Source organism: Martes martes (genome assembly GCF_963455335.1).
Source record: "Martes martes genome assembly, chromosome: 5".
NCBI classification, from domain to species: domain Eukaryota; kingdom Metazoa; phylum Chordata; class Mammalia; order Carnivora; family Mustelidae; genus Martes; species Martes martes.
The window spans coordinates 158,454,282-158,480,072 of NC_137892.1; the positions used below are offsets into that span (position 1 = coordinate 158,454,282).

The following is a 25,791-nucleotide window of genomic DNA, read 5'->3' on the forward strand; positions in this document are numbered from 1 at the left end:
TGCTCTGGCTCGTGCCCGTCTTCCGTAAAATAAGGACAAGAGCGGCACCTCCTTTTGGGCACTTCTGAAGATGGATCGTCCTCACCGGTAACATACTTAGATGTCTGGTATCCTGAAGCGGCAGACTGAATGTTCGCGAACACAGCCTTTACCGTGACCCTCCTTCAGCTCCAGCAGAGTACGCCGTTGCACTCAACTCTATGTCACAGATACCGTGAGGTGTGCCCAGTGACTGAGACACTTGAGCTCCGGCTTCTTCCTCCATCATTGCTGCTCCAGCAGACTCCGTCCCGGAGCGAAGTGTGTCCCAGCATGGTGGGGCCTGTCTTGGAAGATATCAGGGGAGGCAGCAAGCCTCAAGATGCAAGGCTTTATTATTATTATTTATTATTATTATTAATATTATTTTATTTTAAATAAAAAGGTACTTGAGCATAATGGTTTTTGAGGCATTGCGAACAATGGTGATGATTTTCTTGAGAGACCACTGCTGTTAAAGGTTGGTTACCAGGCCGGTTACCATTAGGACCTCATCATTCTCCGTCGGGCGTGGAGGCTGATCGCGTCTCCGTATCATTTTGGCTTCACTGGCTTCAAGTGTTTCGGAGAGAAATATCGTGTCCCTGTAAGTCTCTGATACACTGAGCTAAAGGGGGAGAGAAAAATGGTTCCCTGTGCTACTCTCTTTAATAAGCCAGTGCGTTTAGAAGACCATACCAGATTAACTGGTCATTTAAAAGACAAATATTGGATTCGTATGCAAGGCTATTTTAAGGCCTTTTTATTCATGCATATTAAAACACAAATGAGCAGTGATTATCTCAAATAGGCTGCTTGGAATATTGTCCTTCCTGGTAGCTGGTTACAGGGTGTGTGTGGTTTTATGGGCTTGGAAAACACCCTCGTGGACTAACCTGTAAATCAGGGAAATGTACGCCCATCGATAACAAGTGAAGAATGATAGATCTGCAGGCCCGGCCTGCCTCGGGTCACTTTCCACATACTCGGGGCGGACGATGGTTTCGGCCCGATTACCAGCAGGCAGGCTGGCGTGTTGAGCAGACAGACCATAGGCTTCAGATTCTAACGACTCTGCATTTCAAATTCGACCGTGTCACTTACTAGCTGGGCTAAATTGGACCTTTTTCTGATGTGAAAAAGGCATATAATAATATTTCTCTTGGCCGTATTCACTGCAGCTTCTCTGTTAGAGGGAGCTGCTTCGAAACAGTCAGGGCCTTTTGTGGACAGTCTAGGTGGAAGTTTCTAGAGCTTCCTGATGGGATAAACCGCCATAGTTACAGCATCTTTAAGCTTCCTCTAAAATGTGTTTTATCAAAGCACGCAGTTACACATTGTTCATTCATGGACTTTACTTTTGGCTCAAAAGTTCATTGAAGAAATATTTAGTGCCCCCTAGGTAAGGGCATGCTGGGGTACAACCGCTGACCTTCCTCCTGAGGCTTCCATTCCAGTGTGTGTGTGGGTGAGGGAGGGAGAGCCCGTCATCAGTGAGTAAACAAATAAATATTCAGCATATCAAGAGAAAACAAATTCTGTGAAGAACAGTTAAGGAGGAGGTAAGCCTTCTTAATTCTCTCCTCTCCCTTTGCCAGTGTTGGGTCCCCCCAAAGTCGGGTCCCCCAATAATGGGTCCGTGATTAAAGGAGCGAGACTGATACAAAGTGAAGGTCAAGCAAAGATTTATTTTGCGCCAAGCATCAGGAATCAAACTGGCCAGCCAGGGCCGCACCTCTTACAGAGAGGACGACCCCTCCTTGCTTTCCAGACTAACTTTTATAGAGAGCAAAGGCCATGTGGTTGGGCCTGGCCCCGCACAGGTGGCCAATGAGATTGTAACACACACAGGAAACTCCACAGTGATACTAGGTGACCCATTGAATTACAATTTACCCTAGTAGACATTTGAACCAGCCTATCACCTAGTTCAGAATTGGCGCCCAAAAGGTGCCCAAAGGGCGGAGCCCATACTCCTTGGCAGCTGGGAGACAGTATGCGCCCCCACTGATCGAATACCTCCACCTGGCCTGACCCACCCTTGTATTTGGACTTTGTTACGTGGGACTGGTTTCCCGGACTTGCTTTTAAATAAGTTCCCCGGGGGGGGGAGGGCAAGTTCAATTTAAGTTTTACAACGAAATGGCATTTCAACCGGGGTGGGGCTGCTCTGGCTGAATAGGCCCTTACACCAGCACCGAAGCTATCTGGGAAAATCCTCTTCCTAACTGTCCTCTCACTGAGAGGGAAAAGGCACGGATGCCTATTGATATTTTTGGTGGAAGAAAATATTTGCGTTGTGTAGTTCAGAGGAACCACATTCGATGTATAACCTCTGGGGGTTTTATCAGGGCAAGTATTAGGGACTGCTAAGCTAGTCTGGGGGCAAAAGTCTTTCTTTTGCCTTTAAAATTGTTGAAGGACACGACAGCGGAGCTGGTGTGATCTCCCCACATCGTTTTCTTCTAACACAACGATCGATTTGTTTTCATTAGGCAAAGCTATCTTGGGAATAATCTAAGAAGTCTTATTTACATTTTTCTCCCCCAGATTTCCCTCTTCCAAATTTGGGACGGTTTACGGTTTGGGAACATTTCAATTTTGACCAGATGTGGGTACGAAGACGCGAGAAGTGATGCATTTGACACTTTGGCTCAGGCTGGCCTCTCCCGCTTGGGGTCGCGCTGTGGGCCCGCTCATCTCTGACCCCGGAACCACGGTGCCCTGAGTGGTCTGAGGGGAGCCTGTGGGGGGCGGGAACAGAGCACCTACTCTTCCCTCGTCTTGCTTGTGAAGACACTCCTATAGGCGTGACTTAGAGAAACCACATGGATCAGCCCAATTTTCGCTAGGAAAGGAAAGACTACTGACAAAGCCCAAGGACGCCCCCTTGTAGTGCCCTCCGCTGAAACCACTTAGCCACTAGAATCTCGTAGAACGCCCCAGCATGGGGCGTCTGGGTGGCTCAGTGGGTTAAGCCTCTGCCTTTGGCTCAGATCATGATCTCAAGGTCTTGGGATCGAGGCCCGCATCAGGCTCTCTACTCAGCAGGAAGCCTGCTTCCCCCTCTCTCTGCCTGCCTCTGCCTACTTGTGATCTTGCTCTGTCAAATAAATAAATAAAATTGTAAAAAAAAAAAAAAAGAAGGAAAGAAGGAAAGCCCCAGCTGCTCATGAAGACATTCATAAGAAGCAAGTCTGTTAAATGGCCTCTTGGATTTTTACACGAGCTGACTTCCTCCAAACTGGACAGCTTCTTTGGGTATTAAAAAATGATGCTTTTATAGAAAGACTATATGGCACTTGTGTAGAAAGTCGTTTAGGGGCGCCTGGCTGGCTCAGGCGGTAGAGCACGCTACCCTTGGTCTTGGGGGTGTGAGGTCGATCCCCATGTTGGCTGTGGAGATTATTTTAAAACAAAAATCTTGAAAAAAAAAAAAAAGAAAGAATACATTTAAAACTAGATTGGCAGCTCTGGCATTTTGGTGTGAAAACCAGGAATGTTTTGTGACACCCACATCGTGTCATTTTTCAGTATCGATGGGAATGTGTTGAGTTCCAGGTGAGCACTGTCCAGAGTGAAACCAGCATGTTCGCCGCCCGGCACTTGCGCGTTTGGTCAGCCTTACTTCCCTCTGTAAGGTATTGCTGTGCCCAGAAGAAAGGCATATTATTTTCATCCTCAGTTCCTTCTCTCTTTTAAATAATCTTACATCCCTTATGCCACGGTCTGAATGTTCGTAGTCCCCCCGAATTCCCATGTTGAAATCCTGTCCCCTAAGGGCGATGACAGTAGGCGAGGGCTGTCCGGCTACGGTCAGGCCGTGAGGATAGAGCCCGTTGCCCCTCCCCCCTCACAATGGGATTAGTTCTTTTCTAAAAGGGATCCCACAAAGCTCCCTGGCCTCTTCCACAGTGTAAGGATCCAGGGAGAAGTCGGCAACCTAGAACACGGTTCTCATCCTCTGGCGCCGCACCCCGACTTTGGGCTTCAGCTTCTGGAACCGTCAGAACAATACTCCTGTTGCTGCTAAGCCACCTGGTCTGTGGCCTTTTGTTGTAGGAACCCCGGCAGGCAGAGACCGCGCAGCGAACGCTGTGTGTCTCAAATCCATCAGAGCGTCTGGTGGGTGGAGAACTGATTTGGGTTAGAAGCTGAAACCCTCACCAGTTGGGCCTCCCGTGTGGGTATGAGGCCTCGGTGCTAGTCCGTGGCCTGGTTTCTGTGAACAGAAATGGGTGGATGTGGAAGGCAGTCACTGGCTTCCTGTCAAAAACCGGGAAGGGGTTTGAGCCCACGGGTAAGCTTGTGGTTATCCTGCCGCATTTCCGTGGAGGCTGGCGGAAGCCAGGAGACTCCGGGTTCAGAGACAGAGGACTTCAGCCCTAGTGGCACAGCAAGCAGCATGAACCTCGTGTTTGCAGTGACTTCTGTTGCTGCCCCCAGACCCCATTTTTGCACCCTTGTAACTGATTATACGTAACTTTAAGAATTAACTTTTTTAATGATTTTTAAAATTTACTTATTCATTTGAGAGAGAGAGAGAGGGAGAGAGATAGCATGAGTTGGGGGAGGGGCAGGCAGAGAGGGGGAAGCAGACTGTCCACTGGGTGGGAAGCTGAAGGCAGATCTCACTTTACACTTGATGTGCGTTTCTTACTTTTACTCTGGGAATAAATTCTCAGCAAAAACCATAAGTAAATGGTCAGAAGGATCTTTGCAATTTGTATTTATACTGTAAGCTTTTGAATTGGCCTGGTGAAAATTTGTAGTAAGAAGTTATTTTATATGTATATGTACAAATATATATATATGTGTGTATATATATGTGTGTGTGTGTATATATATATGTATATATATATATATATATATTTAGATTATTATTTGAGAGAGAGCATGTGAGAGAGAGTGAGACTGAGAGAGAGAGAGAGAGAGAGACCACAGGCAGGGGGAGGGGGAGAGGGAGAAGCAGACTCCTTGAGGAGCAGCGAGCCTGACATGGAACTAGATCCCAGGATCCCAGGATCATGACCCGAGCCGAAGGCAGATGCCCAACCGACTGAGCCACCCAGGCATCCCAAGAAGTATTTATTATATTTTAACGATCAAATAATATGTCATGTATCTTCTACACATTAGCTGAAGAGCAGAGAGAGATTCAGAAATAGCAACTAAGAAAATTACATTCAGAGTTTATTTCCTAGGTCTTGTAAGTAGAGTTTGGGTAAGAAGTGCAAATTGCTAATCAATCTTACCTATTACTGACCATTTTTAAATGTAAAAAATATTAGTTTGCTTTGTCAACTTTACAAATTCATGACTATCCTTTGACTCTCCTGGCTTGGACTGGCCCCACTGGTTCTCTCCTCACCCTCTTGAGGACACATTCCCTTTAGTGTAGATCTGTACATCGTCTTGCGGAAGGAACGTGGATCGCTGGTTACTCAACCATGTTGACACCTGCACTGTGGGGCTCAGTCTTATTCCCAGCCTTTTCTATAGGCCCAGACACGTAGGGAGGCAACAAATTCATATTTAATGGTGGAACACACCGATTCTGTATCTAGGCATGGTCCTTACTGCAAATGAAAGCCTGAGTCTTCTTGCTTCGGGAGAGCACGATGTTAGAGGCGATAGAGCCTCATGTAAGAGCCAGCTTCTCTGACCCAGAACATTCCCAGTTTCGGCTCATTTATTTGCTGTCCTGTGAGAAGGCTTCCCCTGTAGCTCTTGGATTTGCTCTTTTGTGCTGTTGTTATTAGAGATCCCTGTCCTTGACCATGCCAACCTACTGATGCCTGGAGATGGCCATTTAATCCCTGACTCTGGGTAATTAATCATCTAGGAGGGACTCTGGTGTATTTCAGGTATAACGAAAGGTATGACAGCCCCACGGCGGAGAAGGAACACAGATCTCTGCTTTACCTAAAATACTGGCAGCCGCAAAGGGAATAAAGATTTGAAGCACTTTGATACAACCTACAGCTACGTTGGTTTTGAGGTGGATCCCTGCACACGTAAGAACAAATACCTTCTTTTTCTGCAGTTCCTAGTTTTGAACCAGGATGAGGATTTTCTTATATATAGTCAGTTCACCAGAATTTCTAAAGTAAAAAACGCCCAAAGGTGCATTTGTTATTTCATACAAAGTTAAACATTCTAACCAGATACTTTGAAAGGATAACTTTTAGTATTCGCCTCGATGCCCCAGTATATGCTGATCTATAGGACAAAACCTTGGAAATGTATCTTTGCATAATGTCCAAAGTAATAATGATACCTAGTATTTACTGTCTGCAAACAGGAACATTTTCTTATCTAAAAAGAAGGCAATAATGATCTCATACAAGATGAAAAGTTAGAAAGATCAAGGAAATTTTGCAGACTCAGAAGTTCTATGCAAGTATGAGGTCAGTGGGGGCATGGGAGAAGCAGGAACTGGTGGAAACGGACTCCTTGAAGACCTAATAAATGGAGTCAGGCACGGGAGACTGGGAGCCGAGTGGATCTGAGAGCCTCTCAGGGGAATCCCCTTGGCTCATCAGCCCAGGTGAGCTGCTGAGTTGGGGAACCACCGGCTTAGCCTGTCTGTGTGTCTCTGGCATAGAGTCTGTTCTCATCGAGTGTCCAGTCTTTGGAAACTCACTTGGAAAGCATAAAGGTTATATTTAGAAGGAGTGGATTTTACTACTTTCATTTCCTACTGGGTCGATTTTAGAATGAATATTGTATTGCCTTTAAGTTCTATTTCTGATCATCTCGAGTTTGAGAATTAAAAGATGAACTTCTGTGTATGCTTTTGTCTTTTCCTCTGCCCCCCGTAAGAATGTACCTTGAGATCAGGGTCTGTATCTTGAATTTCTTTTATTTATTATTATTACGATAACACCTGGCTAATTATGCAAAGGAAAGGGCTCTGTGGATAGTTGCTCACTTAATTTGGTTCTATTAAAAGGGGATAATTGAGCTCAGTCTTCATAGGGAACATTTGGAGAAACAGATCCGGATGATAACATGGCCCACTCATTTTTCAAAAATGTATTTTTAAAAAAAAATTAACTTAAATAGGCACAATGTTCAGCACATGCTGGCAGTAGATAGTACTCGTTAAAGGTATAATAACCCTACATCTGTGGCGTCGAACCCCGGGCACACTGAGAGAGAAAATCAAAAGGATGCTTTTTTGGCTCACTGCTAGAAAACGTTCTCTCAGACATTTTCATTTCTGTAAAGGTTCATTCCGAGCCGTTCCTGGCGAGTGTGTCCCCTCACGAGGTGCTGGTGTCATGCCAACGTTGTGTCAAAGCTCCCATCCCGTTAGCAAGTTGTGTGCTTGCGTTCTGGGAGTCAGGGACAGCGTAGCGTGGGGAAAGTTCCTCTCAAAGACTCGGCACACATTTCTAAGAGGAGAAAACACAACAGTACAGACTTTGCTTATTTGTAGTGGGGAGAGATATAACTTTAATCCCATTATCAAGAGCTGTCAGGCCCTAATGAGCGTTTCCTCTCCTTGTTCCCTTGTCCCCTGGCTTTTAGTTAGCTCTGTTTTATAAATAGAAAGACTGTACTGACATTCTCCCCATAGAAATAAAGAAGTTAATAATTAATTATTAATGCTACCAGGGGTGTCATTCTTCAGGAGTCGAAGCAGTCAAACGAGGCATGTTTGGCTAGGAAGCCATTTTGGAGAAAAACGTGTAAGATTCTATAACTTTCTGAATAGACATTCACAGTGGTCATGACGGTATGCTTTTTAATGTTTGTTTGTGTATCTTTACTAGGTGATAGACTTTTATTTTTTAAAATTTATTTATTTATTTATTTGACACAGAGAGAGAGCATAAGCAGGGGGAGCAACAGAGGGAGAGGAGAAGCAAGCTCCCTGCTGAGCAGTGAGCCCACTGTGGGGCTTGATCCCAGAACCCTGGGATCATGACCTGAACCGAAGGCAGACACTTAACTGACTGAGCCCCCCATAGACTTTATTTTTTAGGTTCACAGCCAAATTGTGCACAAAGTCCAGAGTTTTGATATGCCTTTTGGCCCCCTACTGTGTACCCACAGGCTCCCCTGCCATCAATATCCCACACCGGAGGGATAAATTCAGTAAAACCAATGAATCTCCTTTGACATATCATTAACACCAAACGTCCGAAAAAGTCCATAGTGTACATTACGGCTCACTGTCGGTATTGTACGTTGTCTAGGTTTTGACAAATGTATAATGATGTGTCTTGTCATTGTAGCATCATACAGAATTTTTTCCCTGCCCGACAAAATCCTATTTGTTCTTCCCTACACCCTTATCCGTGGCAGGCACTAATCTTCTTATCATCTCCATAGTTTTGATATTTCCATTTGTCATCTACTGTGGTTAGAATCATGCAGCCTTTGAAGATTGGGTTCTTGCACTTAGTAACATGAGTTTAGGTTTCCTTTGAGTCTCTTTGGCTTGACAGCTCGTTTTCATTTTGTCTGGTTGGATCACAGTTTATTTACCCATTCACCTGCTAGAGGACATCCTTGTTACCCCAATGTTTTGGATATGAATGACGGTATGCCTTTAGAGGATGTCTCTTTTATGCTGTTCTCTATTCTAAATAAAAATTGCTATAAAAACGAAAACCAGGTGGGATTAGGTTGTTGCGGACACCAAGGAGACGGTGAGAAGAGCCTGAACGTTGGGGAGGTCATGGGCATTGGGTGATCCGGTGTCGTTTCCATATGTTAACTTCTTCCCCAGCTTACAGCGAGTGCGAAGCCCAGATTCCCCAGTCATGTAGTTAATGCGGTCTCCTTCAGGATCGCCCGAGAGTCCAGCAGAGTCATGATTAGACAGTCACTCTCTGATGTTATGCAGATGTGCTTTTGAATCCCTGTGTCAGCGTTTACCATTTGTGTAAAGTTAAGCATGTTTCTTAACCACCCTGAGCCTCAATTTTCTCTTCTAGAAAAGGTGTCCACAATGCTTTACTGGTAATGTGTACGCAAAGCTTTGCATAGAAAAAGTGGTCAGCAGGCGATTCTTTTTCTCCGTGGGACTTGTTACTTTCCAATTTATTATGACATTTACTTATTATCTTGTTCATTTTTTTTTCCTTACAAATATATGAGCTCCATGTGAGAAGATATATTTATCTGACTTGTTACTGATGGGTCTTCAGAGTCTTAAAAAGTGTGTGGTACACTTAATAAAAAGCTGTTGAATGAATGGGTGAACTTTCCAAATGAACTGTTCGACTTCGTAGAAGCGGTGTGTGCCCTCTCTGTATTCCAAGAACACGGGCCGCAGATGTGCCAATGAAAAGCATGAATATTAGCCAGTGATGTTTTTCCATGAGTTGAGGACCACTACTAGCAAATCAATTAATTTTACTGGGGTTCCTTCTCTCAATAAATGCATGGAATTAGGATCTTTACTCATGAGTACGGTGTTGTCAAATTTACTCATAAGAAATCAGGGCACGGCGCCCTTCTCTGATGGGTGAAATGGCGGTGGGGATAAATTTTTTTCTCTTTTTTTATTATTTTTGTGTTTATCTTTTCAGTATTTTAACATAGTTTTGTAGTGGAAATTTAAAGGTGATCTGATTAAAATCAAACATTAAAGTTGATGGTAGAAATCTGAACCTGGGGGTGCCTGGGTGGCTCAGTCATCAAGCTTCTGACTCTTGGATTCAGCTCAGGTCCTGATCTCAGGATCATGAGCTGGAGCCCTCCACTGGGCTCCTCACTCAGTGGGGAGTCTGCTCGAGACTTTTTCTATCCCTCTCTTTTTGCCTCTGCCCCTCCCTCCTTCCTTTTCCCTCTAAAAAAACCAGAAAGGAACCCAAACCTGACTTTAATCAGAGAATTTGACAATGCTTATTGTCTGTTCATCAACTTTTACTTTTTTTTTTTTTAAAAATAATTACTTGCGTTTGCATCTGTTCATGACTTTGAATTATATGCACAATCTAGGTAGATAAATATAAAAGAACTTCAAAGGCCCTGTTGTAGGTAAAGTGACTGCTCGTTTCGGAGCGCTGTGATGGGCTTCTCAGGTGGGGGAAACTGAGGCAAAGGGGTGCGTGATACAGGCACAGCCTCTTCTGACGGAAGCTGAACTGGAGTGTGTTACGAGCCAAGTGCTGGTCACCCCTAAGGAGGACAACCTGTCACTCATTGCTAGTTTGGGACAGAAGACTCCCAAGTTTCTTCCTTGTTGATCTGCCCCTGGGTTCTGACAGCTCTGTGTCCAAGCTGCTCCACGGGCCTTAAAGGAGGGGATGGAGCCTCTGCTGTACTCTCTGTGTTTATCTGGAAGGGGACAGAGGGACAGACAGGCGGAAAGGGCAGCGGGAGCTTCGGGGACAGACTGATGGTCGCTTCCCACTGGTTCTGAGAGAGAAGCTGGAAAACGTCCGAGTGAAGGCTTGGGTGACACGGGGGGTGATCGTCAAGGACGCTGTCCCCCGGGTGGCCCCCGCAGACCTGTGCAGTGTGTGCAGGTCCTCCCGGGGAGTAGCGGGCCCTGGGGGGGGGGCAGTGGTGGGGTCGGGTGTCAGCATCGGTCCCCGCGGGTGGGTTATTGTGGGAGCCCCGCGTTAGGCTCTAGGCCAGCCAGCGTGAACACAGGCTGAATCAGGAACGCAGTTTTTTACGCATTAGACGTCTGTCTGAGTGCGTGCTTGCGAGATAAGCTACTGATATGCAAGGCCCGATTTTACTGTAAAATTATTTTAGCGGGGTATCCCCCCCAATTCAGAAATTAATGATGGATCCCATGAAAGAAGAAAACGGTCTACTTTCCTATCTGACTCGTTTCTAAAAACCTGACGTATAGTGTCCAAGAGCCGCACTGTCAAGGATGGTCTCGTGCCAGACAAACCCTGTGTCAGTTTAAGTAAGCTGTGTTCTGCTTGTCTTGTTTCTCTTCTCCGCTGTGGGGGACCTTGAAGGAATTCAAATTGGGCCCTTCTTGACATCCTCTTTTTTAGCAAATGAGCAGAAGACAGTTGACAATCCTATCTGTTAAGGGCCTTTGTTTGGAAGACATGTGCGCAGACGTTTTACATATGTTGGATTATTCTACGGACCCAGTCTCACCAAGGTGTTCAGTTTATTTGGAGAGCAAATGAGAACCGTTTAATTATAAATTCCTCGTCTATCTGTTTCAGAGAGACTGTGCTGAATGGCTCCCTTGTGTAGCTCGTCCACGATCACGGAGCGAGAAGGAGAGTGCCAGTGACACCCCGGGAAGGTAAGGGGGTGCCAGCCGAAGTTCGACAAGACCGAGCTCAAAATTGGTTGTCTGGAGTGGTGCTTGAAGGCACTGGATTTAAAGCAAATAATCACTTGAGTAGCCTATTAGATAGACATTTGTGCTTTGAATCGTAATGGGTGATAATGTTAGAAATAACGTCTCCATCCATCCGAGGGACAGGATTGGAACAGCCCGTCCCACCGGGAGCTGCTCCTGTCCTCCTCCAGGCTTTCCCTTCAAGGGCCCTTTCTGTTCTTGAGTGTTAAATACCTCACTTCACTTTTCTGTTCTGTTTGAATTATTTTCAACATGTTATCTGAAGAGTGGTTTTCCTCAAAATTTCTGATACTCCAGTTGGGTGAGGGATCAAACATAGTCACAATGTAATCTCCAGTATCCAGCACGTTCCATCCAGTGGTGGCAAAATGCATTCACCACAGCGCCTGCAGCCCCCTGGCTCTCTTCCCCGTGGCGGCTTCTCTACTACCTACCGTCTCACCTGACATACGGCCTGTCTCGAGACCTACGAGGGCCAGCGCCGGCATACGTTTTGTGAAAGGCTGGGGGTTGTGTTCCTTTTTGCACAGTTTTAATTACAATTAAAGTAACTCTTGTATCCTGGGCTGAGCCTAGCACCCGCCATTTTGTAAGATCTCTGGACAAGTTTTATGGAAAAAACTACATTTTGGGTTTTTCCCCAACCATGTTCCTTTGAACTACAGGAAGCCTGTTTTGTGCAGGTCGCAGCCTTTTGGTGGTCATGCTGCCATGCTATCAGCTAGAAATGCCTGGGGGCGCCCACCTGGGCCCCCTGAGCGTCCTACAGACATCTCCCTTTCCCAAACCAAGACCAGACTGGCCCTTGTGGCTCTGATCGTGGTTGCAAACTGCCCTTCAGCAACAACCACCAGGAAACTTTGAAAAAAATAAAGGTTGATTTCTCACAAGGGGAAATTACACAGTACCCCAGGGCCATGTGGCAAGGTCATGGGTAGACAAAGACCATGTGGGCCTGGGGGTGCCACTTTTACTGGGGTTGAGGGTGGATGCCTAAGGTCACAGGGGCTCCATTTTTATTGGTGGATTTGAAGTTTAAGAGCAGGAATTAAAAATGGGGGAAGAGAAATGAGGAGTGGCCCAAAGTGTGATCGAAGTCCACCCAGATCTCTGAAACAAAGGACCCTCTGTGGGGGGAGGTGGCCTGAGTCTTGATCCCCTTGTGTGGCTGGTACTGTCTTTATTCGAGATAGTTCTCTTGGAGGTGGATACCTGGGCGCTCAGATCTCGCTGTCAGGGCTTACACTACAAACCTATTGTTGTTCGCTTAATTGTGCATGCAAATCCAGTGTTTTCCAGTTGGGGCGAAGCTGCTGATGGACAGACAAGTCTTTGGATGTCATGTCTGTATGCGTCACCTGCCTGTCTGGGCCTCATGAAGCCCGTAGGAAGATGGTGTGTGAGCCCCGGCTGAGATTTCGGGTTGTTCAAAGTGGGCTGATCATCATGAAAATGTTAAGTGGTTTCTCACTGGAGCTAAATGAAAAATAAATAACAACCAGAAACACAAACCAGTGAGCATTTCTAAAGATGCTTTTTGCAAACAAGTCTGTGTTGAGTTAAAATGCAAAAGAACACAAGAGGGTAGTTCATACTAAAATTTGTCTAATTCGGAAGAAATGTCACAGATTTCTATCATTATCTTTTGCACAATTTTTGAAAAAGATTTTATTTGTTCATTTGACAGAGATCACAAGCAGGCAGAGAGGCAGGCAGAGAGAGAGGAGGAAGCAGGCTCCCCGCTGGGCAAAGAGCCCAACCGGGGGCTCTATCACAGAACCTTGGGACCATGACCCGAGCCAAAGGCAGAGGCTTTAACTCACTGAGTCACCCAGGCGCCCATTCTTTTGCACAATTTTTTAAACAGATGGTGGATTTCAAATAGACCTAAATACCTTTTTGTTTGCAGAAAAGACCCCCAAATGGGCAAATTTTACTCCAGGACGTAACAAGTAAATATTGTACATAAACACCTGTGATCAGGAGACAACAAGCGCCACAGTAGAGAGCCTTGACCAGGGCACTTTAGGAACTGATCTGACTTGACATCAAACGCAGGTGTGTGCATCTGCCCCACATGGATGATGGCATTCGACAGATGTCGGGTTGAGATGAGTCACTGATTTTCCTGACCCGAGGGCGGTGATGAATAATGTTGCAGACAAAGAGCAGAATACAGTCATAGTACAATAAGAGGCCAAAATGGGCTTTCACAACAAAGTCGCCCGTGAAAGGCAGTGTATTTTGCATCTGAGTCATTGTATACATGTCATTTACATACCACACAAGATACAAAATTACCGCCATCTGCGAGCGTGGTTCTTCCTGTTTCATTTCAGTCCTCGTGCAGAAGGAGATACCCATCGCGACAGGACTCATCTGTCCCAGGGAGCACGGGGGAGCAGGTGATTCCAGCCATGGTGGGTGTTAGCCAGCCTCCCAGGCGAGCGTTTGGTGGAGCATTCCCGAATTACCGCGTGAGCGAAATGTGGGAGGTAGCCCGTTTCTTCGCCCCGAAGGTGGGAAAAAGACAAGGAGGCTGTCTGTCCCAGTGATGTCCCAGTGATAGCTGTCCCAGTGATGGACTGGACGTGTTATGCCGTGCAGTTGGATGAGGAAGAAGATAAAATACAAAAATACAAAATCAGGGGCACCTGGGTCGCTCAGTGGGTTAAGCCACTGCCTTCGGCTCGGGTCATGATCTCGGGGTCCTGGGATCGAGCCCCATGTCGGGCTCTCTGCTCAGCGGGGAGCCTGCTTCCTCCCTCTCTCTGCCTGCCTCTCTGCCTACTTGTGATCTCTCTCTCTTTCAAATAAATAAATAAAATCTTAAAAAAAAAAGAAAATACAAAATCTATGCGTGTGTTTGGCCCCTAAACACAAGTTAATCAGTTCCAAGTATCAGAGGAAATAAGAATTTTGTCAGGTTGTCGCGTTATACCATCGATATGCAGGAGTTAACAGTTCTCTGTTTACCAGCAAAAACTGGTTGATATATGCAGCGTAACAATTCTGTTCCTGATGGCAGCAAGAATATAAAACATGGAAGCTTAATGTAGGGGCCGTGTAGCTCTGTGGTGCCTCCTTACCTTGATGTTGGTTTACCTGAGGTTCTTGGGCCTGAGATTGCCTTAGAGAGGTTGCTGTCTCTCTCTCTCTCTCTCTTTTAAAGATTTTATTTATGTATTAGGCAGAGAGAGAGAGAGTACAAGTAGGCAGAGCAGCAGGCGGAGGGAAGGGGAGAAGCAGACTTCCTGACAAGCAGGGAGCCCTGTGAGGGACTCGATCCCAGGACCCTGGGATCATAACCTGAGCCGAAGGCAGACACTTAACCCACAGAGCCACCCAGGCGTCCAGGCGCCCCAGAGCTGTCATCACTTACCTGTGGCTGTACTCTGGCTTTTTCGTGGCTGGAGTTCAGTGGCCGAAGCGGGTGGAGTGGGCACACGGCGGCTCCTCTTCTGGTGCCTCCTGGGTGTTAGCAGTCATGCAGGCCCCCCCTGGCTTTTTCTGCTCCCGTGCTTAACGCTGGTGGTGCCCTCTGGGGAGAAGGTGCTCTGGCTGCTTGACCCAGGATGGGGGCAGCAGGCACCCTTGTTTAGTGGTTCTGGACAGGGCTCCCCAGGTAATCCCCATGGATTTTACTTTTCTTTCTCATTGCATTGTTGCTTCCGAACTTGGAGCACCTCTGAAGGCACCGTGGCGTTTCCCAGCAATCTTCTTCGTTTGTATTTGAAGCTGTCGTTTCTTTCCTCTGTGTGGATGAGTGGATTTCCTTCCTGTCTTTCAAGGATTCCTCAGGATTTCTGGTCCACGTGGAAATTTCTCCATGTCTTCCAGGACTTCCCTGAACACTTTCTTTTCTTTATTTTTTTAAAGATGTTATTTATTTATAAGTGAATAACAATAAGAGAGAGTTAGCTCAAGTGCATGAGCAGAGGGAGGGGCAGAGGGAGAGGGAGAAGGAATGTCTCTGTCCAGTAGGGAGCCCTAGCAAGGCAGATCCCGGGGTTCCGGGATCATGACTTGAGCCCCCGAGGCAGATGCTTCACCAGCTGAGCCATCCAGATGCCCCATCCCTTTCTTTGAAATGCAACCATTCTTTGTCATATCAGCGTCCACAGATGGGAAGAGGAGCCAGGTTCATGTGCCCAGACGTCATCTCGGCCCCACCCTGGATCAGGACCCTGGATTATACAAGGGTTCACACACTTCCTCAGGCTCGGGTTGCCAGATAAAATACACGGGGCCCATTTGAATTTGAACTTCAGATAAACAGTGCATAATTGTGTCAGTATGAATCTGTCCTGTACTTACCGCGTTGCCCAGAAGTATCCACTGTTTATCTGAAATTTACATTTAACCTTAAAAGCTCTGTGCTGTTTATCTGCAATTCAAATTCAGTTGCACATCCTGTGTTTTTCTTTGCTAAATCTGGCAACCCTACCCCTGGGGTCTGGTGAACAGAAACCACACTGCCTCTGGAGATGCACGCGTGATGGAGGGTGGGGGGCGGAGGAGAGGATGACCCACACTCTAGGGATCCTGCAGCATGGGCTCCCCAGAGCCCTAATACTGCCGATGCATTAGGTAATCAGCCACCTCGGGAGCTGGGTCCAGTGAAATGGTAGTTGAACCGAAATCGACATTCCATGGTATCCATCAGGTGCTTTTTTCATGCCAGCTTCCTAATTGTCCTCGTTCTTTCGGGCTGCTGTAACAAAACACCATACCATGCTCACTGGCTTATAAACAACAGAAATTGCTCACAGTTCTAGAGCCTGGGAAGTCCAAGATTAAGGTGCTGGCAGATTTGGTGTCCGGGAAAAGCCTAGTTATGGAACCAGACAGAACTGTGCAGTTCCCGCAAATGGCAGAGAGAGGCTGAGCGGTCACACAAGAACCTTTTCTATATGGCCTAATCCCACTCCTGAGGGCTCCCGTCCAAAGGCCCCACCTCTCAACACCATCACCCTGGGGGTTAGGCTCCAACAAATGAATTTGATGAGGAGAGGACGCAAACATTTAGACCAGAGCAATAATTAACTATATGAATGATCCAAAGAATATATAACTGAATAAATGAACTTCTAGCAAGAAATATACCAATATACAAAAATCAGTGTGATCATTTCAAATGTGATACCATAAAGTCTACTGATGTGTTTCTAGTCCTTTGCTTGAGATGTAAAATAATTCTCCCGCGATATTATTAAAGCATGCCCTTTAATGACAGTTCTTCCAGTGTTTTTGTTTAGTATCATTAACTTCAAAGACAGTGGATGCTGACTGTGTCAGCCAACCATTTGCTTACAACCTCCTGATGATACGCTTAGAAGCAGTGTGTTATTAACACCGAGATCACGTAAAGAATTTTTTATATTTTCCTGACTGTGGGAGGCCAGTGAAATGATATTAAGGGATAATTATTGTTGACATATTTGCCAAATAATTATAAAAACCACAAACATGGCTTTCCATTTTATTGTGCAGAGGAGCATGGAGCACATGCTTTGCCTTAATCTTTGGGAGAAAGTTTCTTATAAAATTGCCTGCATTTGATGGTTTCAAGTTGCAAGTCTGTTTCTTTTCCCTTCCAAAAAACTGTGAATAACCACCGCTTCCCATTTTCAGTTGTTCCGTGGAACTGGTTCTTTCTCTCCTTTCCTTATGATTCTCAGGTGCCAGAATTTGGGTTCGGTCCTTCCCGGGACTCCCACCTTGCAGAGAATGATTTTGTGAATAAATGGATTGGCTCCCAGGGGCTGACACGGGTCGAGTCCTGTTACTTCCTATCTGTTCCTGCTCACGCTGGCAATGGGGTCTGTGTCAACAGAAAGCCATAATTGCCCTTGACATTATCTGTATCTTTAATAGGTTTTTATTCTCTGTCTGATTCCTCCACAGCTGCTCTTTTCCCTCCCCCAAGTCTTAGAATATTTATTTTTTTTTAACTACTCATTTTTTAACTGAAGCTTTGTAGTCATTGGGTCTGCTTTGCTTTTCTCTTCTGAACCTTTTGATACAGAAGAATGTAATTTAAGGGCTTGGTTAGTGCATGCCAGGGTAAGGGGACACCAGGACGTCAAGACAAATGACGAATTCTTACTGCAGCATTTCCGGCTACCTTTATGTGAGTGGTTACTAATTTACTCACCTGTGTAAATTATCATACCCTTTTTGTCCTGGGGGACTTGTTTTTGATACATACTATTACATCTGTAAGGATACTCTATTCTTTGGCACTCAGAGCTTTGTTCAGGCTTTTGTTATGGATGGTATTTGGTGGTGATTTCATTCATTTATTTCTTACTGTTGGCTCTGTCATCTGGCAAGTCACTCCTTTAAACATGCCTGGAAACCAGGGCCTGGGTTTCCAGGTAGTTTATGAGGGTAGGAGTCGGGAACTTTGCCTTCCTGAGAAGCTGAGAGAAGAGTGTGAGAGAGATGGAGTGGGGAGGACAAGAAGGGGGGAGCCGGGAGGAGACGAGAATTGGGGAGGAGGACAGGAGAGAGAAGGGGAGGATGGAGGGAGAGGTGGAGGGAGGCCGAAGAGTCTCAGACGGAGAAGGTGTACTGCCTTTGTCAATAAAGGCCATTACCCGAAGTGCTTCTGACTCCGAATTCATGGCATAATAATTTCATGCAATATTTAACACAATAGGGTCACAACAGGAAAAATGACAAACGGTCCTTTGAAGTTGGGATTTAAGTTAATATGTGCTCTTCATGAATTTTTCAATTCCTAAGAATTTTATAAAGGCAGATGCGGACAGATAAAGGAAAGAGGCTCCCTTGGATTTCCTAGAATAAATGATTATTAGAGAACCCCGTGCTGAAGCCCAGTTGAAGCCCCTTGCAGAGCAAAACCCCAAACAAGGGAAATGGGTCTCAGGGCCCCGCCAGTGTTGTGCACCTCTTCCCACCTCCGCTCAGGGGCATCTTCTGGTAGCGTGCAATTTGACTCTCTGGAAATCTGGTCATGAGACATTGACCAGCACACACTGGACACCCCATGTGCTTCCAGTGACCCACATCCATGTCGCTTGTTAATGGATGCCCACGACGGGCCGTTTTTCCTCTCACCTCCCTCTCATCCAGAATGCCCCCCTCTGGGGATGCCCGCTTCAGGTCGTGTCTTGTGCTCTTGACTGCCCTTCCTTTCCGCAATCACAGTTTACTTGCCCTGAGTTCTGTTCTTGTAAAACGCTTGTCTGTCTTACTAGGATATTAGAAGGATATTCTTCCCAGGTGCCACATGTGAAAACATGGCGAGATGGTCTGGACCTTCTGGAGTCTGGGGTCTGTCCATGACCGTGGTCGGGAGAATGTGAAGCCGTGCTCAGCCTCAGGTCACAGCCCTTGACCTCTCTGCCTGCCTTTGTGTGCCGCTGGCCTTGGCGATCACAGCCATAGCACATTCAAGGACCAGAGAAAAATACGTTTGAGTTGACAAAGGTAATTTTGGGGGTCAGTGAAATTTCATGAGGAGCAGAGACTGTTTTGTTTACAGAACCATCGGTTCAATTTCGGTGAAACAGAATGGTTTGGAGATGTGATTTCCATTTTGTGCCTTCAACAGGGCCATTTGATTGACCCTCGTCCCCAGGGAGGTTGAAATAGATGTTGTCTATGCATTAGGATCCCGACTGGGGTGTGGGGCGGTGGGGGCTGTGCAGGGCTGTGCTCTTTGTTTAGATGGGAGGACGAGTCAGTGGAAAAAGTCACCTCCTCATTGGAGCCTTGTCTGTGGCCTTTCGGTGAGCCAGCCCCTGATCTCTGTGGACATCCGGCCTTCTGGAAACTCAGAGCCTGCAGGCACCTCTGTTGTGATTCAATCTGGTCTCTAAACAAATGAGTGGAACCAAAGGAAAGGTCAGGGAGAGAGAGAAAGGGAAGAAGAAGTGAAATATACACTACAAATGGAAACACTGGTTGTAACTAACTTAAAAAAAAAAAAAGAAAAAATCTCTAACAGTTTAAGCAGAAATCTGTGTGCGAAGCGTACACAGGAATCATCTGGCATGTATTATACCAGATGTATATCTCGTATGGCGTTTTTCAGCCTCTCAGTGGTTAGGATGGTTCATCTCTACACAGTAATGAACTGTGCCTGCGCCCGGGTCAGGGGATCTAAATTTTACCCGGTGCAATCCGTTCTCTCTTGCCTTGGATTGAGGATGGAAGGCTAGGAAGGAGCGGAGGACTGAGGCACCTGACACCGTTGCCCCCCCAACTCTCAGTTTCACGGGAGGGGGTCGTGTGCCCTGCTTGTGAGCTGGTTTCCCCCTCCTCCGAAGGCTGGAGGACCACTTGAGCCTCACATCTTGCAACTCAAAGCAATAGGAACAGATTTGCGATGTACAATTTCCCTGATTAATTGAAGAATACACATGGCTTATTCATACTCACAGAAGCAGGGTTGTCACCAAAACCAAATCTAATTGGCTAAATAAATAACCCTAAGGTTTTATTGCCTGCAGCCTTTCCTTTATTGAATTATTAATGCTGGGTCCCCCTCCAGATCAGCGGCAGCTAATGACGGATTTGCCCCAGGCAGTTAATATTCTCCAATCCCTTGTAAATAGCCCCGATGACTTATTTTGCTAACTTATAGCTTATATCATTGGCTCAGCTTTCAAAAAGAGCTTTAGAATAGGGAACATAGTAAAAATTAAGCAATATTCAGCATTGTATTTTTTTTTTTTAATAAACAAATATATCTGGTTGTTTTCCCATAGTCCACACCCGGCGTTCCGAACGGGGGGGTGACTCCTTTTGTAATGTGTGACACAGTTGTAGCTGTCCCAGCTTGCTGGGAGGGCGTGTGCTCGTGGTGGTCAGTGGTTAGAGAGTAAGGATGCTGTCGAACTGCATCTAATGCACGGGACGGCCGCCCTGCCACAGAGAATTCTCAAACTCCAAATGTCTGTAGCGCTCTGGTGGGGAACCCTTGGTTGAAACAGATTCTAAAAGAGAGAAGAAAAAAAGAACAATTCTTGGAGAGCGTCCTGGTGGCCATTTCAGACATTCCTTCACTCAAGAGGTATCTTGAGAGACCAGCTCTCCGGCGGCGCCATGTTGGCCCTGGGAGGGGGGTTGGTGGCGGCGCGGGGCGGGAATGAGGCGCATGCGCATTGCGTTTGCGTTGGCAGCGCCATCTTCGCGGCGGTTACCGTCCCCAGGCTGACTCCCAAGCTGGTGCCCCCGAGATGAGGAGACTGCGGTCGTGCTTCCCAGTGCGGTCGGAGAGCAGATACTCCTTTCGTTCCGTGTTCTGGTGTGGAGTGAGAAATAAGGCTTGAAGAGGGATTTTATGGCTTCCCGTGGAGGCCCCGCTTCCTGTTGCCGGTAATAAGCACTTGCACCCGCGCCGCGTGGGCGCGAAGGTGCGGAGCCCGGGGCTTCGGGTCCCCCGATCCGTGCAGCAGCGCTGCGGGGCCGGCGCCGGCGCCATTACAGGGGATGCAGCTGGAGGCTCAGGAATGGGGGGCCCCGTGTCCTGCGCTCCCCGCGCCCCAGCAGCAGAGGCGTCCACTACCCCTTGAGCCTGTCCCGCTACCTCTGCTCTGTGCCCCCCGCCCCGCGCCCCGCGCCCCGCACCGCTGGGAGGAGAAGCTGTGTTTTCTAATGATGACGGGCGTTTTTATTTGGTCTTATCAAAGGTTACGGTGAAGAACGGTGGAGGGTGATGGCAGCCGAAATGATAAACATGCAGTAAAAAATAATAAAGCATATTGTGCAGCAGCCTGGGTAAAGGGTTGGGGATGAGTTGGGCCGATTCAGCCGAAGAGGCGGAGCTCTGGGTGGTTTGGGCTGTGTGTGGCCCGGACACGGACTCCACGGCGTCCCGCTCCCGGGGCTGGGCCCGCCCAGCATCCCGCTCAGGTACTCAGCGTCGTGTTCGGCGCAGATGCATCCGAAGGTCTTCCAGACAGAAAAGAAGAACAGAAGGCAGCTAACTATATGAAAGGCCATTTAGCCTCGCTCATGATGAAGGTAATTTTTTTGAAGATGTATTTATTTAATTTAGAGAGAGAGAGCGCATGAGCGGGAGGGGCAGAGGGAGAGAGGATCGCAGGCCGACTCCACGCTGAGCGCAGAGCCCCACGCGGGGCTCAGTCTCACGACCCCCAGGATCAGGATCTGAGCCAAATCTACATGTAAACATATTTACAGTATATTGGGTGCATAGAGTGAGTTATGAAGCAGCATCTGTAGTCCCTTGGTGTGTGTGCGTTTTTGGTCAAAAATGCATAGAAAAAAATCAAAGAATATATATCAACCTGTCCTTATCGGCTGCCTCTGTAAAATGAATCATATTAGGGGATGGAAGGAAAGTTTTTTTCACTTCCTATAATCCTATACTTTTAATCACAGCTCTCCTGTATTAGTTTAAAATAAAAAAAAAAAAAACAAACTTCTAATTGAAAACACGTTAAGGGAGGTCCTCTTGATTGCCAGGCGCTTTGCAGGGCACCGATGACATAAATATCAATGAGACCTTTTTTCTTGCTATGGAGTAGCTTCCAGACAAACTAAAAACAAAATAAAACAATCCAGTAATTGTCAGATTAACCCCATTTTCTATTTTTGGATTCTTAGTTTCTTTGTTGCTCAGGACAGATTAGAATCTGAATAAAATCATTGGATACTGTGCAGGTGAATTTTTTCTTGCATACTTTTAAAACACTTTTTGAGTATCATGAAATAGAAAAGAAATGTGGTTTATTTTTTTCAAAGAAATGTTATTTTGAAGGGTGCATTTTTCATCAAAATGCATTGTGTGTGTGTGTCATGGTCTGAGATGTTTTCCTGGAGGACGGGTTCACAGGGAGTCTGCTATGAGGCAGACACTGGGGATATCTTGATGAGCGAGATGCGTGTGGCCCTTTCTTTTTTAAAGCCTAGTTGGGGAAACGGGAAACAAATAAGGAAACGGAGCTTGAATATATCATTAATCTTGAGATAAGGGCTGTGGAGCCCATGTGTGCGGGGAAGATGGTGATGGGGCTGTCCACAAGGTCCCCTCTGAGGAGGTGATGTTTCAAGTAACCGTGAAGAATGAGAAAGCACGAACCACACAAGAAGGAGGGAACGTTCCAGTATGTGAGAGCCCCGAGCAGGGAAAGCCCAGCCATGATTCCGAATCCAGTGGCCCGGGGAGAGCCGGCCAGAACATAGCAGGATGGGAAGGCAGGTCCTTCCACCCCGAGGATGCAGACGGCTCTGACTTAGAAGGCTGATCCCCGTGAACTTGGAGGTAGCAGATGAGTTGTTCCAAAGCGTCTTGCACATGGTGGATATTCCTTTCCTGATTACTTAGTAAGTGGAGAATTCTTTTAAACACAGACGCTTTCAGATAAAATACCAGAATGTCCTTAAAAAAAAAAAAAAGTTAATGTGCTTCTCGGACTTGGCTAGTACTCCCTCATCTGACTCCTGTTTCCTAGTGGGCAGGTCTGTCCTTGCCTTTGATTCGTGTCTGCCACAGCCGGTGACCCCGTGGGTCTGGCTCTTGCCCCTGAACTTCTTTACGGGCGGACATTTTGGTTTAACCTTGCCCGTGGGCTCAGCCCTGCTGTGTGCGTCACCTTCTAGCTTGGCCTCAGCCTGATGGGCCGGAGTGGCCTAAATCCAGAATCTCCGACTTAGTGCAAAGTCACCTCTGTTCACAGCGTTTGATCTTCTGGGAGTCAACCTTGAGGGGCCGGACTCTTCCCTGCACGGCGCTTCCTTCTCTCAACAATCACAGCTTTTTATTCGTACCTGCTTTATCTCATGATTTTTCCAGTATTTAAATGCTTTGGCATATCATCATTATTTCTTGGAGGGCAGTTGTCAATGGCGTATGTCGTGTGTGTTGCATACTTAACAGTCGCCGTGTCACGTGGAAGGAGGGTGATGAGTGTGCTTTTCACCAGTTCCTTTGGACTCTCTGGTGTCACTGATGGGCTTGTCACTCTGTCTTTTGATCACGGATCCCTGACTCTTCTGTTCTAGCTTCCAGCATCTGGACTCCTGCCCTCTACGTCTGACCTCCTGCTCTCAGGCCATGAGAACGTATCGCTTCTCTACTCCCTGGCTGTTGAGTCCCCGGGACCGGTGGGCAGATGTTCATGACCTCGCCCCATGCCGGCTGGCCAGGCTGAGCTTTCAGTGGGCACCCTGAGCTGGCCTGTATGTGCCACGCACACCATCTCCCTGGCCGGCTTTGTCCGCTCTCTCATGCTCTCCCCACACCTCTCCCGCCTTCTTCTTCTTCTCCCATCTTCTGTCTTCTTCTGTGTTCTCCCTTCTCCCTAGTTCATGTACTGCACCTTGGGTTTGGCCAAAATTTCAGGGTCAAATTTTGATGCCCTGCCTGCTCCCTTTCTTGGCCAACTACTTGATCTTGGGCAGTTTGGTCCTCTACAGTCTGTCCTTGGAGAGTCTGAACCCAGGACATGGTCCTCTCATGTTTTACTTGTTCTCACTGGGTCTACTGGACCCAGTAGTCCAGTACTAGTCCACTATTTTAGTAGTTCTCATTCTGATTTCCATATTCAGCCAATAGGTTGTATTAATGAAAGCTGTGTAATTCACGGGCAAAACTGTTACATACAAATAGGGTTTTTTTTTTTTTTAGGTTCTGTTTATTGTTATTTTAAATCATTCACGACTAGTTGACCTGGTAATTCTTTCCCTGTTGACTTTTATCTACTTGTTAATTATGGAAATAGAAAGAAATGTAAAGAAGTGAACAGCAGCTCAGCAGAAAGGACACGAATGAATGATGCTGCCTAAATAACATGAGTATTATGCAGTTGTCAAAAATCTTGTGTTTCCCAGATTTCACTGTGTGCATGGACATGTGTCTTATCCAGTAAAAATCAGTTGTATAGAAATTTGTGTATTATATATTATATATAATATATAGTGTATATAAACCAGAAAGAAATGCATGAAAGTGATAATGGTGGTCATCTCTTGGTGATCAGATTATGAATAGGTTTTTTTTTGTATTTTTATACGTTTTCTGCAATGATTATGTGCAGATTACTCAGTGAAGGTAAAAAGACCTGTAAACCATTAAGCACATTCATGTAAGTGACCTAAAATTCTTGTGCATTATTGTGTGTATCTTTATCTTTGTTCATTTGTTTGCTTGTTTTGCTGCTTTCCCCCATCCCACCTCCAAGCCTCTCCTCCTCCCTTGGGGATCTGCTGTTTTAGTCAGTTTCTTTGGCTGTTGCCCCAGACTGTGCTAGGCATGATTTCTGGGCCTCTCCAACAATACAGGGAAAAATGCAGTACAGCTGCGATAGAACTCACCTTCTTCCCTGAACGCAGGGCAGGAGCTTTCCATTTCATACCTTCTTTGCACAGCGCAGAATTGATTTCCAAAGCCACATAGTGCTATCCAGGGGTGCCGTAGGAGAACAAGAATGAAAACAAGCCTCTTCTGGAGCACTAGAGGTTATCTTTTCTATGCTCAAAAGTGTCAGGAGGCAGATAGAAGAAAAACAAAAAGCAAAAAACACAACCAAACACCGCCAAGCTTTTAGAGAAAAAGTGGGAGGAAGATTTCCCAAGGGACAGATGCCTTTAGAAAGCATATGACGGACTGTATGTACTTGGACAGAAAAAAGCAATGAGTTGATAGCTTTTTTATTTTTTTAATTAAACATGGACAGCTCTGTTTTTAATTAATTTCATCATAGGTCTTATACGATCAAGAGCTTCCCATCATTTTACTAAGAGTAGCACGTTGTTACTTTTTGCCTACTTTTCTGCCTTTCTTCCTTCAAGCAAAATTGGATGTAAAAATGTATCACAGAGCATTTAATTTTGAGTGACTGAGTTGCTTGTAACTATATCCCTCAGGTAAGTATTTAATGACTCTTTGCCAAGGCAGTAGATCAGACTAACTGAGAAAATGGTTCATAGCAACAGTTATTCAATATTACACAATGACTAATAAAATTGAGTTATGGTGCATGTTCTAGATATTTACAAAAATCTCTCTCTTGCTTATTATTCTGATTGACCCAAAGACCTGTTACTTTGTCAGCCATCTTTTGGAATTTAGCAAAGTCATGGCTAGTTCTCAAGTGTTCCTATTCTTACTTCGGGACTGAAGCATTGCCAGGCTTTCTGGTGGTTATGGACTTGGGTAGGGGGCACATTGTTCTCCATTTCCCTCCCTCATTCACTCGGTGATGCAGAGACTTGGGAGGTAGCAGTTCCACGTGGAGTGGGGGAAATCTGTCCCATCTCTGTGCAGCTTCCCCTTGGCCAGGTGTCCCCCCAGGCACCCAGCTGGGCAGTGCCTCAGAAAAACCCACACACGCGGTCTTGTAGGAATCAAGAAATCAGCCTAGTTGCTTTCAGACCCCATCACCGGTCCGTCCGCAACCACCCACATCACCCTTCCTATGGATTTAGGGGTGTGAACTGTGGATTTGGTGTAATTGGGTGAAACTAGGTAG

At 46.3% G+C, this 25,791-nt stretch overlaps 1 protein-coding gene across 1 annotated transcript in view; it reads left to right on the forward strand.

The window, feature by feature from the left end:
• SEMA5A (semaphorin 5A) overlaps positions 1 to 25,791 on the forward strand; it is a 464,615-nt gene that overhangs the window by 47,918 nt on the left and 390,906 nt on the right. Inside the window, exon 2 of the mRNA XM_080804210.1 lies at positions 11,178 to 11,260. The gene's annotated coding sequence lies outside the window, so the exon portion shown is untranslated. The remainder of the gene's footprint in view (positions 1 to 11,177; positions 11,261 to 25,791) is intronic.